Source organism: Aotus nancymaae, unplaced genomic scaffold (genome assembly GCF_030222135.1).
Source record: "Aotus nancymaae isolate 86718 unplaced genomic scaffold, 86718_ANA_hifiasm-v0.15.2.pri h1tg000025l, whole genome shotgun sequence".
Lineage (NCBI taxonomy): Eukaryota > Metazoa > Chordata > Mammalia > Primates > Aotidae > Aotus > Aotus nancymaae.
Genome location: NW_026988438.1, coordinates 27,584,902 through 27,602,522, shown reverse-complemented (window position 1 = coordinate 27,602,522; position 17,621 = coordinate 27,584,902). Strand labels below are relative to the sequence as shown.

The 17,621-nt window shown below is 35.8% G+C and overlaps 1 protein-coding gene across 6 annotated transcripts in view; it reads left to right on the top strand.

Moving 5' to 3' along the window:
• The window catches only part of BBS9 (Bardet-Biedl syndrome 9), a 726,661-nt gene that overhangs the window by 63,025 nt on the left and 646,015 nt on the right, over nt 1-17,621 (top strand). The gene's annotated exons all lie outside the window — the stretch shown is intronic.

Here is a 17,621-nt window from a genome sequence, read left to right as displayed (position 1 = left end):
TGTCCTTTCTTTGGTTTCATTGCCATTGGTGTATGTTTGCTATTTTCTATAATTTGCTTATTTATTTATTTGTTTAATCCACGAAGTTACATTTTTGAATGGGTCTTTAAAACTAATCCCAATGCTGGATTTGAAAAATGAATATTCATCATAAAAATTCCTGTGGATTCAACAATTCAGTTGTTTGAATAATTCTGGTAGACTTATTTAGTACAGATTAATTTCATTGTATTTGATGTGAATATCTTTTTTCCAGATTGTTCTTGGCTTTTAAATTGTGTAAGTGTTTTAATATGGTCAGATCATTCCTTTCTTGTACAATTTATTCTATTTCTTCCAAGTTTAGAAACTTCTCTCCCATGCAGAATTTTGATGTTTCTGTTTCCTGGAGTTTGATTATCTAGCAAGAATTTTTATATTTATTTACAGAGAAGACAATGTGGAGAGAGAGCTAGTATTTATTCTCTTCTATATGTTACAGTATTGCATTTATCCCAGTGAGATAATTTAATCACTATTTTTTCAGACTGGGACACAGAGAAGGTAAATGTGTTTCTCCAGACACATCCAGGCATAGCTGTCTGATTTGAATCCTGAGCTATCTGATTCCAAAGCTCATGTTCTTCATAATACATTACCTCTTATTTAATTGCCTTGCTAGTTAGAGAGGTCTATGTACTTTAAGAAAGGAATGAGAGGGAGGTTTTTCTGTAAGCTTACTGAGGGTAGGGGCTGTGTCTTTTGTTCCTCACTTCATATCTAGTGTATTTCACAGTCCTTGGTACATAGTGGGTGCTAAATGAGTATTTGTTGAATGATTGAATCAAAATAGACATGTAATTGGGCAGGGCTGATGTTACTTCAGACTTTGGGGTTATTTTTTAGAACACATGTTAGCTCAGTTCTACCATTCTAGTCAACTTCTAAGTTTTATTGTCCTCTTTAACAAATGTGTTAAAATATCTATTACAGGGCATGGGTCATGGTAGTCACTATCTCCCATAGTGGTAAAGTGGGGGTGAGTCAATTGGGCCTTCTGGGTTCACCCTTACTCATATTATTTCTCAATATACTGGTGATGCAGCATGTATGTAAGTTAACTAGTAGAAATATACTTTCTTATCTATTTGCAACTGTGTTTCTATAGCTTACTCTTAGTACTTTTCAGCTTGGAATGTGGTGTTCAGAACTATTGTGTATTTGTGATAATGTTCACAAATCAAAATACTTTTGTTTTAAAAAATTACTTAAATTCTCTAATATTTAGTGTAAAAGACACTTATTTTCCTCTTTAACACTTTTATCTTCTGTGTCCTGTGAAAATTCATTTTACTTTAACTCTTCCAATTTTTCTACTTTGATTTGTTCAGTCAAAAGAAAGTTCAGAAAAGAAGAACTTTACCAAGGAAAATTTAATGTCAGAGTCTAGATATAATATCAGCATGGTATAGATTCCAGAGGTCTGACAGCACAGTAATTCCACATTTGTGACTGAGTTAGAAAAAAAATACTGTATATAAAAGGTTCAGTATATTTGGACTCTAATTGTTAGTAAAGGAAGTGAACAGATTTTTACCAATAATATATATGAACATAGTGGAATATTATTTAAATCATAAAATGACTTCTAGAAGCTTGTATGGGATTATATTGTCACATAAATAAAAATTCATGAATTCTTTGGAATGAAAGTCCTGCCAAAGAAAATAGTGAACTGAAGGATATCAGTCGCCTTTTGCCACATCTTTTTAATTTTAATAAAAAAAAAAATTTAAAAAGCATCCTCCCCACTCTGAGATTCTGCTACATCTTGAGACAATCTTAGATAATCAGATCCTCAGCCTTCAAATAACCTCTAATTGTCTGAACTGGAACCTTTTTCTTATCTGCCAAGAAAATGTATTTGTGGCCACATGCGGTTGCTGAGAGGCTGTGCTTCCCAAAGCTGTCTGGTTTCTTTGATTGCCATCCAGAGAGTGAACTGATATGCTCAGCTGGGGTGAATGAACAGCCAGAACACAGCTTTGCTTTTTTGTGTGGGGGTGTTAGTGCTAATAAAAGATTAACGCTGTTTTCCTCACAGGGAATCAACGGATAATGTTTTGATAGCCCTTGTCTCACCAGTGAACCATATGGCCCCTATTTTCTCATACATATGGTTGAAATGTTAGAGCGCAATGTTAGAGAAGAATCTCTGTGGTGTACTGGCTCCCATTCCTTGCCTAGGCATTCAAGTGTAGGTGTTTTATAATATTGGAGAACTTCCCTCATTTGTTTTTAAGATCCTTTATGGATCCACAGTGAGAAGTCGGAAGATCAAGGGGATAATAGGATTGACTCTCATCCTGTGCTGGGTTTTCTCATATATATGGCATTCGTTTATAAAATCTCTGGTCCAAGACCTATAAAATAATGTTACTTTCAAATAGTGTTTTCCTGTACGTTATGTTGTATAAAACCCTTAGTTCCTGGGGGAAGCTTATAAAGAAAGTTCCCAGTAGTCTGCAGATGCGTTTTTTCACATGATCATTTAAAGTTGTTACTTTTTCTAAAAGGTAAGTTCTGATTCCTGTCACACATACACTGTTGAAATTTGGTTAAATACCTCCTTGCCTGCTATTGCTAAGAGAGGGAAGGACTGAAAACAATGTTTGAAGTTTCTTAGTGTTGTTTGAAAAAAAAATTATTTCTTTCATGGTAGCTAAATGCCAAGACTGGAAAAGCTTTAAGGTAATGCCTGTGGTCAGCACTGCCTTTGACAAGAAGATCATTAAATGTGGTGGTCTTGATAGGATTAGATAACCATTTTTGATCCATTTATATATTTTACCATGGTCCACTTTTAAACAGTGGAATAATGAAGCTGTTAAATATCCTACTCAATTGAGAAGGAAAATGGCTACCATAAACTACTAAGTGACACTGCAATATAAAGAGTTCCAGCAGTTTCAAAAATTCATCTACAAAACACATTGCCATGAGAAATGAACAATCTTCCCTCCCCCAGGTCTCTCTTAAATTATGTTGGTTCAGTCACCCTTTTCCAGTCTCTACATGGAAACTTGCTTTGAGATTTAAATTCTAAAGCACAAGATAATGATATATGTTAGTGCTTAATATGAAAAGCAAATGCTTGTGTTGACTACTAGCATGTCAACTCTGATTATAGAATATACTAAATACATAAAATTTAAGGAGGTTTTTTTTTGATGGACTTTTGAGTAGTTTCGGTTTTTGGCTAATATGAATAAAGCTATTATGATCTTTATATAATTATGTGGACAATGCAAAAATAAAAGTATCATACTTTTATTAGAATGATCTTTAAATTATACTATTAAAAAATTCTCAATCTTTTTCAATGTTACAAAATTTTAAGACACCCAAGAATATTGAGAATAGAGTTCTAATATTCGTAGGCATGCTTAATGTTTAAAGATATTAAATTTGTATCTTCCGTATTTCATATTGTACATAATTTAAGTAACTTCTTGCTTACTTAGAATATCAGAAATGGTTAAGCTTGGCAGCAGAACAAGTTCACCTATATTATATTAATATTTCAATTATGTTTCTACCTAAGTTAAAAATTAGCTGGGTTTTAAAATCAAATTTTCTTTTATTGAAATTTGTGAGTATGGACATTTTAAATCGGCATTTCTAGATCTTTGCTAAAATAAGACAGTAGTATTTAATATGGAAACAATAACTGAGATGTAATCCTAAATCTAATTTGGAAAGTTATATTCATGATTTTAGGGGACTGTGAACATAAAATGTGTGAGTGGAAAATTAAGATTTCATATGGCTTTTTTCAGCTGGTTGATTAAGTCCTATACAGTTCATTGTCCTAAAGATGAAGTTTATATGAGGTTTTGGAAGGCAGGATTTTTATATTAAAAGTACATGTTTCCAAGGTAGTACAAACTGTTTTTAACAATCTATCATCTTTCATTTACCAAGGGAAATATCTAAAAAGAAAAGGAAAATGTTAAGCGGGAACAAAATGTTGAGATGATGATAAGCTACAAGGAAAGAAAAAAGACTTTAGAAGGAATACTAAGAAGAAACTAGCTTTTTTCCTCAAAAATCTGTCTGAATTCATTTTGCTTTCATTATATATCTAGCCCGGAGGCAAAGTATGTTGAGTATTACAACAAAGAGGGTGTTATAAGGAGGACTCTTTTTTTTCAATAATAAAGTGTAACATATGTGTAAACCATGCAACCTTGTAACAGGAAACTTTATAATAAGGGAGGACTGTGCTTAGCTTTTCCACAATTTTGGAAGAATGAATTTTATTAGGTGTTAGACAAAGAAATTATCAACTGACTTTTATGCTGTAAGGTTGAAAGATTTGTTATGACCATTTCTAGACTTCAGCAGTGGTTTTAATGTGGGTCCTGATGTATTAGGAACAGTGCCTAGCACTATTAATATGTCTACTGTTGCTAGTTCTCTTAAGGAATATGATGTTTAACTTTGGCCTTTCAATGAAAGATTATTCAAAATTCTGTTATTCTTTGGTTTTCTCAGCAGTATTAGGCTATTCTTGAATTGATCAACACATAATATAATTTGGGAACCCAATCAATGGTTCTTTTCTTTTTGAAAGATGGTGACAAATTCTTTTTAAACTTGAGAAATTGGCTCCATCATTCATCCCTTATTCTTTCTTTGCTTCTCTTGCCCAACTTCCTGAAAACTATATTGTTTTGACGTCAATATTTAGAATAGATTATCTGTTGGGGAATCAGTTTGTATTTATTATACTGGAATAAATGTAAGTTTGACAGATGATGTAGGTTAGTAGACATTGGACCTAATGGGTTACTAAGTTAATGAAGACACTAAAATTAGGGACCTCTAATATGCCTGAAACATATTTCCTGTAAATTTCCCCCAGTTTCAAGATTAACTGGCAATAGCTATGTTTTTCTGGCTTTTAAAGGCTAATATATCATGGTAGCGTTTTAAGATTTATATAGGGCTTATTATGGAATAGTTGAGCTCTTTGTATTTATCACACAGTTATTGAAGCAAGCTAGAAGTGTAGAAGTCAGTCCTCAACTTTTTGGCTTTTCAGCAATCTGGTTTTTTTATATTATACTTACTCATTCTCCTTTTCTCCTCCTCTCACTTAAAACGATTATACACCACACACATTTATGTGCAATTTTAAATGAAGTTCAGATAATTTAAAGACACTCTGTAATATGGTTCGATTCACTGCAGGGCTGCTAGAAAAATAAGGATGAAGTTTCTAGGCAATGAGATCTTAGAAGGAGAGGGATGTTAGAAGTATATTATGAAGATACAGTATATTGTTATACATTTAAAAATAAATCATTTATTTTAAGCCTTGCAAGAGACAGAAACATTCAAAATAACTTTTAAGCATGTATAGTTAATTTGATAAAAATAAAAAGTCAAATATACAGACAAGAGTATGAAGGCCTCACTCTTCCCATTATTCTCCCCACTTTCTAATATGAGTCACTGCTGCCTTTATTTTTTCTGATGGTTAACTCCTTATCTCTAGATTGTGTGATCACATCCCTATTTTTGGATTTATCCTATTCAGATTTTGATGTACCACCATGGTAAAGGTTTTGATTATTGATACTTCCTTTCTCTTATTCTCTTTCCAGTTATATCACTGTTCTCATTTCTGCTACTGGTCACCTCTGCACCTTCAAACAGTATGCTTAACTTCTATTTCTTGTTCCACCAACTTTCAACATCTTGATTCTACATTTTATAAAATGAGGACATTGGCTGTCTTCATCATTACTGTTATTTCTCCCTGCCTTAAGTCTCTCAACCTCTATCCACTCTACCTTTATTCTTACACTGTCAAAGTTGATAATATTTGCGTACTGGTCTGTAACTATAACTTAAGTCTTCCATGACTTCTCATGATTCTAAAAGTTAACACATACTTTGTTTGAAATATGTAAATGTTATTCATTGTAGAGTACTAAGATCACATAAGTTCACTGTCCTTTTATGAGTCCAATGTGCTGTGCTACTCAAAGGAAAATGATCTTAGTGGATTTCTAAAACACACATATGTATTTATGTTGCCTTACAATTCGTCAAGGTTTTCCTGGCTTTCAATCGTACTATTGAATCTGTCAGTTTCTTCTAGTTCCTGGAGACCTTCCTGTCATCCTGGAGAGAAGAGATTTCTCCCAACCCCCAATTTTCTTCTTTTTAATGATCTCATTTTGTTCTGGAGTAATTTTGTTTTGTTCTCTTGTTTTTCTTGGGCTTTTATTATTGCAGACTTTCCTCACATTTCTGGTCATCAGTTTTTGTTTGAGGATGAATCATTAAAAAAATTGAGCACTGTGAAAGTGGGTTGGATTTTTGAACAGCTGGCTTAGCTTTATTGGTTATCAATCTCTATTTGACAGTCTTACAATAAAGGTTGATTGTAAGCTGTGTGTACCTGGAGACAGGGGCCTGAGTTTGTCAACTGGTGGGCTCTACTTTTACTTTAGGACACTTAGGGAATAACTGGCTGTTTTATTGGGGACTCAGATAGCAGTAGTTGTATGTCTTTTCTCCTGAGGTTGTTATCTTTCTCTAGAGGTTTTTTTCACTCTTGTCTGGGGACCATGAGCATGGTTGCATGTATTCTGGACCTGGGTGGGGAAGGAGGTTGTTGAGTTGACTATCAGGATGAAGACATTTTCTTCATGTATTTTCAGATGCCTGCCCCATTCCCATGCTCTTCTATGTGTCCTCCTAATCTGGAGTCTCTTGTTTAGTTCACCCTCTGCAGAAAATGTGCTTTCTGTTTCCTGTGGAGGAAGGATCCTGGGTATCTGTTTATTTCCATAGACTTTTTATTTTTATTGTTAATTTTTTTCTTTTTGGTATGGTTCCAATTTTAGTATATGTGCTGCCAAAGTGAGCACAATTTCCATAGACTTTTAAACAACTCTTCTGTTTTCAGATCTTACCTCATTCTACTTTCTGTGATACCCAGTGCTCTTACTTCCTGAGCCTTTTCGGAATTCTGTGGGGTGAATCAGTATATTCCTCTAAGCATTTAGAGTTGACCTCACTCTACTCTGTTAATATTGTTTACCTCTTCTTGTTCACTTCCATCTTCACATATTGTGATTAGGCTTAACACAGGTCTGATTTCTTTGAAGAAGCTCATGTTTGTTTCTTTTGTCCTTGTGGTTTTGGGACAATTTTTTTTTTTTTAATTTGAGAGAAGGGGACATAGAGTCTTTAATTCACCACCTTAAAGCAGGAAGTCATGCCTGCTCTTTTGATATAATGTTTCTAGAAAATATTAGAGAGAAATTTGTCCTCGGAGTCACTAGTCAGGTAAAAGAATATGTGATTGGCTTTTTCCAAAGGCTCTTAATTTCTGTCCTGTGTGAAGTAGGAAAGGGGGTCAGAATGGTTGCCAGGTCATGATTACAGAAGCTTGGCTGTAAGTCATGGGTGAAAAGCTTGGTTGTTTGCCTCCATAGTTGAGTGAGTTATTTCACCTCTGGGACCCAGTGAATGTTTAGACAGTTTAGTAATCCCACATGTGGGCACATGGTAGGCATCAGGGTGAGTAATATCTGAGAACTTGGCATAATAATTAAATAGGAGAGTGGCAATCTTTGACAGGGCTCTATCTCAATTTCCTACAATTTCATTTTCATTGCTGTCAATAGTATTGGCTTTGCTCAGAGGATAGGAGCATTCTTAATTTTGGCAGATGCTAGGATTACTATCATTCTGCTATTATTTTTGGAGGGAGAGGAGATAAAAACTGTGCTTGCTCACCAACTTCTATATGAACATTTTAACCAGTGTTTGTTAGAGATGTTAATAATCTCAGGTTCCAATTTTCTATCTCCAGTTAGAGAGCCTGGTTTATCTTGTGACAGAATATGAGCCATTTTCTATTACATATATATATTAGTCCATTCTCCCATTGCTGGAAAGAGCTACCTGAGATTGGGTAATTTATAAAGAAAAGAGGTTTAATTGTCTCATGGTTCTGCAGGCTGTACAGAAAGCACGGCTGGGGAGGCCTCAGGAAACTTAAAGTTATAGTGGAGGGTGAAGGGGAAGCAGGCATATCTTACATGGTTGGAGAAGGAGGACGAGAGAGAAGGGAGAGGTGCTACACACTTTTAAACAAACAGATCTCATGAGAACTCACTCACTATGATGAGAACAGCAAGGGGGACGTCTGCCCCCATGATCAAATCACCTCCCACCAGTCCCATCCTTCAACACTGGAGATTACAATTCAACATGAGATTTGTGGGGGGTGGGGACACAAGTCCAAACCATATCAACATGGCTTTCCCATTATTATTCAAAACTTATCTGGAGAAAGAATCAGCATCTGAGATAATGGCTATAAAGTACTCAGTCACATGCTTGGTTTCTCTTACCCATTGTCAGCCTCCAGTTTAGTAACTCCAGTGGAAAACAAGGGGCTCCCCCAATAACTGTGACCAACAAGGATTTGCCAAGGGCTCTGAGTGGCCCAGCTTGGGTCATATGCTAATTCTGGAGTCCACCACTAGTATCAAAGGATGGTATACTCTATGGGCCCACGTTTTAGTTAAGTCCTCAGCTCTTTGGTAGGTGGTAGGGGTTGGTAAGGTAGTTAGTCTTATTTGAATCACATAGAATTTGGGAATACATGCTGGGTGATAAAAACTACATGTTTGCTACAGAGAAAAGAGACAAAACTCTAGAATAGTGGTTCTCAAACTTTAATGTCTACCAAAATCACTTGGGAGGCTTATCGAAACACAGATTGCTGGGTCACCCCATTCTCAGAGTTTCTGATTCAGTAGGACTGACATGAGGCTCCAGTGTTAGCATTTCTTTTCTTTTTTTTTTTTTGAGATGGAGTCTCATTCTGTTGCCCAGGCTGGAGTGCAGTGACACAGTCTTGGCTCACTGCAATCTCCGCCCCCCAGGTTCAAGTGATTCTTCTGCCTCAGCCTCCTGTGTAGCCAGGATTACAGGTGTCTGCCACTGTGCCTGGCTAATTTTTTTTTTTTTTTGTATTTTTAGTAGAGATAGGGTTTCAGCATCTTGGTCAGGTTGGTCTTGAACTCCTGACCTTGTGATCCACCTGCCTTGGCCTCCCAAAGTGCTGGGATTACAGGCGTGAGCCACCACGCCCGGCCAGTGTTAGCATTTTTAACAGGTTTCCAGGTGATGCCAATACTGCTGGCATGGGGAAGCACACTTTGAGAACCACTGCTCTAGAATAGTGGTTCTTACATTTTAGTGTACAAAGACTTTTCTGGGCTTACTAAAAGTGTTGTTTCTGGGGCCTCACTTCCAGAAATTCAGATTTGGGAAGCTTGGGGTACAGGTCAGGAATATGCATTTTTAATGTACCCCAGATAATTCTCATATAGGAGCCACGGGAGTTCAGCAGACTGTGGTATGAAAAATGCTGCTCTGTAGGTTGCATGTAAGATTTATTAGAAATTAACCATCTTTATTTATTTTTATTATATTGGAACACTACTTTTCTAATTTCCACATATAATTTGTGTCAGTCAGCATCCTAGAAGGAAATAGAACGTGTCTTGGATGATTAAGAGATATTTTAGACTGGGCACAGTGGCTCATGCCCATAATCCCAGCACTTTGGGAGGCTGAGGCAGGCAGATCACCTGAGGTCAGGAGTTTAGACCAGCCTGGCCAACATGGTGAAACCCTGTCTCTACAATACAAAAATTAGTCAGGTGTGGTGTGGGGAGCCTTTAATCCCAGCTACTCAGGAGGCTGAGGCAGGAGAATCACTTGAATCCAGGAGGCAGAGGTTGTAGTGAGCCGAGATCACTCTGCTGCACTCTAGCCTGTGCGATGGGGTCAGACTGCATCTCAAAAAAAAAAAAAGAAAAGAAAAAGATATTTTAGTGAAGGAATCACTGATGGAAGTGTAGGCAGGGTTAAGGGAACAAATAGTGAAACACACAGATTATTGGCAGTGGAAGCTGTTATCACTTCTAGGGTGATGGGCCAGGAGGAGGAAATGATATTATTTTGAGGGCTTATTAAGAGAGACGGCCATGGAGCAAGGTCCTTCCTCCTTCTCTTCATTCAGATGAAGATCTCCCACCCCCAGATGAGACACAAAGTCCAATTAGTTACCTTGTTGTCATGGGATAATATTTCAGTCATATTCCCATTTGAAACCAAAGTTGCATGTAGCCATCACTACTTCCTTCATACAAGATGGCAGGGAAAGGGGTGTGTTTGGAGAAATAATTGACTAGTATAAAATATTCTTAGCTGTAACAGTCTCCACCGTTGTAGCTAGTGAAGAGGCTGACATTGATAATCATAACTTCCTTTCTCCACCACCCATTTCATGTTCCCCTTAGTTTTTCCAGTACTTTGGTTGGTCACAATTCTTTACCTTTATGCCCAAAAGATTTAAGTCTTTAGTGGGCCTGTGTTTACTGAATTACTGTAGTTTCCCATCGATTTTATCAGAGAGAGGAATACTGTGGTAAGAGGCAGCCCAATGATTCCCTTGGATTTTAGCCATAGCCCACCTGTTCCTATTGTAAAGCAGCCATTCAGTTTTCTCCTAGAAATAAGGATCAACCATTCTTCAGTACATTAACCTTCTCAGCTTATCACCCCTATGTGGTGGAGTCTCAACCAGAGAAATCTCTACTTCAAATTTAGTAGAACCATGATTGTATTCCTTGGTGGAAGCTTTCTTTTCCTGGGAACCGGATTCTCCAGTATTTTCACAGTATGTGTTCATTATGAAAAATTCTGCCATATACTTCCCCTCTAGACTTCCTTTTTAATCAGTATTTCAGTCTTGTTCTTTCTAATTCCTTAACCCTAACCCATTAGCTATTGTCCATGTATCAGTGTAAATCTAAATCCCAGGTCATGTTCCATTCCCAGTAAAGTGACCTCCAGATGTGTTGCTCAAATTAAACCCACTGGAAAATTTCTTTTTATAACTGTATTTTAAGGATACCCCTGAGTGGGAAACTGATATTATAGCTGACTTCAGGTACCAGCATATTATGCAGACCCATCTGTGTATGGTCTGTGTATTTTTCCTTTTGTTCATTGGTTATGAGGAACTCCTCATGAGTCATGAAAGAGGCGGTGAAGCAGCAGGGGTAGATACTTTAGGAGTTCGACCCACTTGCTCATTAAATTTATGTCTTCTTTTCCTCTTCATGTATTTTATTTCTATTTAATGATGGAATGTTGCTTCACATACCCAATTTCATGACTCAGTAGATCAAGTAGCCCATTTTATGATGGGCATCTCTGGTCACGTAGTCACTTCTTGTCCTATAGCTGGTTGTTCCATCTGTACCATGGCCCAGTGGAAAGAGGAGCTGTGTCACAAATGGAAAATAATTGTTGAGAGAAGACTGTAGGGTTTGTGGAGTCTCTTTCTAGAGTTGCTGGAGGCTATATACAGTTGACCTATCTGCTGTAGATAATTCAAGTACCATTGGGTGTGCTGGGTCATAAGCAGGTCAGCTTACATTGCAACCTGTATCAGCCACTGAGCCCTTTCTTGCTGTGGGCTCTACTTAAAACTAGCATCTCTACTTGAATTGTGCTATGTGTTGCTTCTGCGATTCACAAAGGTTCTCTGAGTTTTGTGGATTTTCTATTTTTGTAGGCAGCGAAAGGTGAAACAACATTTTTTCTTCAGAGACGAATCCCTACATGCTCCAGACTTACCTGAAAACATCACAGCTCTTGGGTTTTTATGGGGGTTCTTGCCACTTCTTGCACATCAAGACTAATAATAACATAATTGATGTACTGGACCAGCATTATGTTTCTTGGGATATCAAACAATCAAGGTCCCTGAGCACTGTCTCATAACAAAGAGCAGGAGAATTGAAATAGCCCTAATGCAAAAGAGTGAAGGTATACTGCTATTCCTGACAGTCAAAGGGAGATACTTCTGATTGTCTTTATTAATTTGGATTAAAAAAAGCATAATTGCCAGGTAAATAGATTTGTACTAGGTTTCGTGGGCTGTATTGACCTTTTCCAGAAATATACTGTATTTTTGAGTAGCAGCAGTGCAATTGGACTCTCTCCTAAGTTTATGATAATCTATGGTTATTATTCAAGATCCATCTGGCTCTTTCACAGGTCAAAGTGGGTATCGAATAACGATGCATTTTTGTTTCATTTTTCAAGCGTTTGATAGTGTCACTAGTCTCTGCAGTTCTCCTAGGGTGGGTATTGATTTAGCATGCTATTTTGGTGGGGTTTGGGATTCCAGTTAGCCCTTTTTATCTAATAGCCTGCACAGTGATCTTTATTAGACAAGAAGCTAATATACAGATTCTTCCAGTTGATGAATATGTCTGTTCCAACTGTGCATTTGACAAGTGGGAAAAAAATAGTAGGATGGGTCTATGCACCCATTGGACTTGTAAGAAAGACCTGAGCCTAAGGCTTCACTTATTACTGGCATTCCATATGCCTCATTTTGACTGGTGGATCAAATGGCATTTAGCATTCTTAGGGATTAATGAACTCTAGAAAATTCGTGTTTTTCCTTTTTCTTGGTGAAATGTCATTCTGTTAAGTGGTCATTATAGAAGCTTTTGGATTCTCTACCTCTATCTTGATTTGACAGTAGGAAGTCTCAATCCTTTTTTATTTTATAAGTGTTTAATTAGAGCAGATAGCCCACTCAGCCATCTTTCTAGTTATTATTGTTATCAAAAAATTAAGTGCAGTAGTCACCTATCTCAAAGCTTTGTCCCTCACTGGCACTTCATCTCACACTGCGCAGTGATAATTTTAATAATTGTGATTCCATTGCATGTCCCATATTTTGTTGTTTCATTTTTTCCCTGGCAGGGAAGTCATCTGCACATTCATCAAAAACGCGTAAGCAAACCAGTTCCCAAATCTCTACAAATCCCCAGGTACTCTATCAGTTAATGACCCAGCAGGAAGTAGATGGCAGATGATTCAAGTGAAGGGATTTTAAAGCAGAGGGTTACTTATAGAAGTGTGGGAATGATTAAGAGAAGAAGCTGTCTTTATAGTTAGCAAAGTTAAGTACAAACTAATTTAAGCCATTGTATTTTGGGATAGCAGCTTGGCCTTTTCCATAATAGACATAAGAATTTATATTATTATGACACTGTAGTCACTACTGATAGCTGAGACATGATTGTATTTCCTTTCTTTTTCTCTGAGGTTAAAAATAAGAAGTAACTTTGACCCTTTATCCAGATTTGCCTATTAATATTTTTACCTTTTTGCTTTATCTTTTCTTCCTGTCTCTTGCTCTTATTTGCTCTTTTCCTCTCCCTCTCTTCTTTCTGTCTCATGTGTATACTTTTTATCCCTGAACAGTGTGAAAGTATGTATTTCTCATGAATAGAAAAATTCTTATATAACCATAGTACAGATATCAGTTTCAGAAAATTACATTGATATAACATTTTAATCTGTTCTATCATCCAAATTCTAATTTTGTCAGTTGGTCTAATAATATAATATAATAATGTGCTTTGTGGCACATTATTTCCCATCCCAATGGTTACATTTCCATCCCAACTATTACAGAAGCTACTCTAGGGAGAGGCATTGCATCAAATTATCATGTCTTTTAGCCTCTTTTAATTTGGAAAATTTTCTCCAGTTTTCTTTGTCTTTTATGACATTGACGTTTTTGAAGAATATAGTCTCCCATACCATTAATTTTTTTTTTACTCATTTTGTCTCTTGATTCCCTGTGATTAAATCAAGATTTTACATTGTTGTCCAAAATACTGCCAAGAATAGGTGATATTACATTCTTCCTATATTATCACATAGAAGCATCCTCATTGATGATTAATTTTATCTTTTAATTTGAAAAATGTTCTCAAGTTTTCTTTGTCTTTTATGACATTGATGTCTTTGAAGAATATAGTCTCCCATACCATTTAAATTATTTTTCTCATTTTGTCTCTTGATTCCCTTTGATTAAATCAAGACTTTACATTGTTGTCCAAAATACTACCAGGAATAGGTGATATTGCATTCTTCCTATATTATCACATAGAAGCATCCACATTGATGACTAATTTTATCTTCTGGTTAAACTTGTTGCTTGATTTCTCCACTGTGTAATTACTAATTACTGGTGTTTTATGCCTTGCCACTAGTAAGGAAGTGTAAATATTTTGGTTTTCATCAACATTTACCCTTGAATTGATAACCCATTAGTGATGTTCTTGTGACATGTCTTCTTTTTTTTTTTTGTTAGCATTTCTTTACCTTCTAGCATAGTAAGATGTTCCAGGCTAATCTGGTACCTATCCTGCCGCAGCCGTCTAAATAGTATTAGAGACTAAGATCTAGATGCTAAGTGTGATCCCATTACTATGGTATCTTTACTTCTAGGCCCTTTCAGGGACAATGCTAGGAAATATATGCATGTATATACACATATACATATGTGTACATACTGTACATAAACATATACATACATGCACATGTGCACATAAATGTGCACACTTATACATATAGATATAACTTATCTTGCTGTCCCCTATTCGATATTTATATGTTTCTTCTAAGTGGATATCTGACTTTCAACATCAAGCCACATATTCATTTGCTCATTTCTACAATACATCTAAAGTAGCTGCAGAATTGATTTTGACTATTTCCCTATGATAAACAAACCTCTGTCTCTGTTTTCTTTTTTTAGCTAATTCCTCTAAGTATTCGTGTTCCCTGAGGCTGCTACTTCCAGTGCTGCACACTTTCAGATTCCTTCTCTGTGTAGCCAGAACTTTGAACTTATAGATCCAACCCATGTTGAAAATTTTTGCATTTATTGTTCCACTTTTTCCTTCTGGGGTGATTGGTCTGTGCTTTACATGGCCCTTTACTTTCTTCTGTTCTTTTTCACAGAATCTTATAAACCTTCCTTTCCTCACTCTCGATACCCTGAAGTTTGTGGTAGTAGCAGTGGGCTGATGGCAGAAGTGCCATTGAAATTTGTTTCTTTTTTTTCTACATATAGTGTAGGCAGCAAAGTTCTTTCTCCTAGTAGTGCAGAAGGTATGGATTCAGTGTGGTTTTATGGTTTTTCTAGGAGGGTAGGGGGAAGTGAGTAACCACTGTTATTTTCTGAGTTCAGAAAGATTCTGCTTTTAAAAATTTTTAATTTTTGTGGATACATAGTAAGGTATATATTTATGGGGTACATGTGAATATTTTGATACAGGCATACAATGCATAATCACATCAGGGTAAATGGGGTATCCATCACCTCCAGTATTTATTCTTTGTATTATAAACAATCTAATTATACTCTTTTAGTTATTTAAAAATATACAATTAGATTATTACTGACTATAGTCATCCTATTATGCTATCAAATACTATATCTTATTTATTCTTTCTATTTTTTTGTGCATTTAGCCATACCCACCTCCCCCTATCCCCCAACTATCCTTCTCAGACTTTGGTAATCATCTTTCTTTATCTCAATGAGTTCAACTGTTTTAATTTTTAGCTTCTACTAATAAGTGAGAACATGTGACATTTGTCTTTCTGTGACTGGCTTATTTCACCAACATAGTGACCTCCAGTTACATCCATGTTGTTGCAAATGACAGGATCTCATTCTTTTTATGACTGAATAGTATTCTGTAGTATATATGTAACCACGTTTTATTTATCCATTTGTCTGTTGATGGAAGCTTAGGTTGTTTCCAAATCTTGGCTATTGTGAATAGTGCTGCAAGAAACATAGGAGTGCAGATATCACTTCGATATACTGATTTCCTTTCTTTTGGGTATATAACTGGGAGTGGGATTGCTGGATCATATGGTAGCTCTATTTTTAGTTTTTTGTGGGACCTCCAAACTGTTTTTCATAGTGGTTATACTAATTATTTCCACCATCAATGTTCTAATGTTCCCTTTTCTCCATATTCTCAGCAGTATTTGTTATTGCCATTTTTGGGATAAAAGTCATTTTAACTGGGGTAAGATAATATCTTGTAGTTTTGATTTGCATTTCTCTGATGATCAGTGGTGTTGGACACCTTTTCATACACTTATTTGCCATTTGTATGTCTTCTTTTGAGAAATGTCTTTTCATATCTTTTGCCCATTTTAAAATCATATTATCAGATTTTTTTCCTATAGAATTGTTTGAACTCCTTATATATTATTAATCCATTGTCAGATGGGTAGTTCATAAATATTTTCTCTCATTCAATGGGTTGTCTCTTCACTTTGTTGATTGTTTCCTTCACTGTGCAGAAGGTTTTTAACTTGATGTGATCCCATTTGTCCATATTTGCTTTGGTTCCCTGTGCTTGTGGGATATTACTCTAGAGGTCTTTGCACAGTCCAGTATCCTAGAGAGTTTCCTCAATGGTTTTCTGTAGTAGTTTCACAGCTTGAAGTCTTAGATTTTAGTCTTTAATGCATTTTGATTTGATTTTTGTATATGGTGAGAGATAGAGGTTTTGTTTCATTCTTCTGCATGTGGATATCTAATTTTCCCAGCATCATTTATTGAAAAGACTGTCCTTCTCCTCACTGTATATTTTTGATATCCTTGTTGAAAATGAATTCACTGTATACGTATGGATTTGTTTCCGAGTTCTCTGTTCTGTTCCATTGGTTTGTATGCCTGTTTTTATGCCAGTACCATACTGTTTTGTTTGCCATAGCTCTGTAGTTTAATTTGAAGTTATGTAATATGATTCTTCCAGTTTTGTTTTTCTTGCTCAGGATAGCTTTAGCTATTCTAGGTCTTTTGTGGTTCCATAGGAATTGGAGGATTTTAAAAAAATCTCTGTAAAGAATGTCATTGATATTTTGATAGGGATGGCATTGAATCTACAGAATGCTTTGAGTAGTATGTACATTTTGACAGTATTGATTCTTGAAATCTATAAATGTGGAATATCTTTTTATTTTTTCTGGCCTCTTTAATTTCTTGCATCAGTGTTTTACAGTTTTCATTGTAGAGATCTTTCACTTCTTTGGTTAAGTTAATTCTTAGGTATTTAATTTTATGTGTGGCTATTTTAAATGGAATTACTTTTTAATTTTTTTAATATCTTTGTAAGCATATAGAAATGCTACCGATTTTTGTATGTTGAGTTTGTATCCTACAATATTACAGAATTTATCAGTTTTAATAATTTTTTTCAAATGGAGTCTTTTTAGCTTTTTCCAAACATAAGGTCATATCATCTGCTAACAAGGATAATTTGACTTCTTTCTTTCTGTTTTGGATGCCCTTTATTTCTTTCTCTTGTCTGATTGCTCTAGCTAGGACACCCAGTACTATGTTGAATTATAGTCATGCAAGTGGGCATTTTAGTTATGTTCCAGATCTTAGAGGAAAAGCTTTCAGTTTTTCCCCATTCAGTATGATATTAACTGTGAGTCTGTCACTCAGCTTTTTTAGGATTTTTATCAGGAAAGGATGTTGAATTGTATCACATGCTTTTTCAGCAACAGTTGAAATGATCAAATGGTTTTTGACTTTCATTCTGTCAATATATCACATTGATTAATTTGTGTTTACTGAACCATCTTAGCATCCCTGGGATAAATCCCATTTGGTTGTGATGGATGAT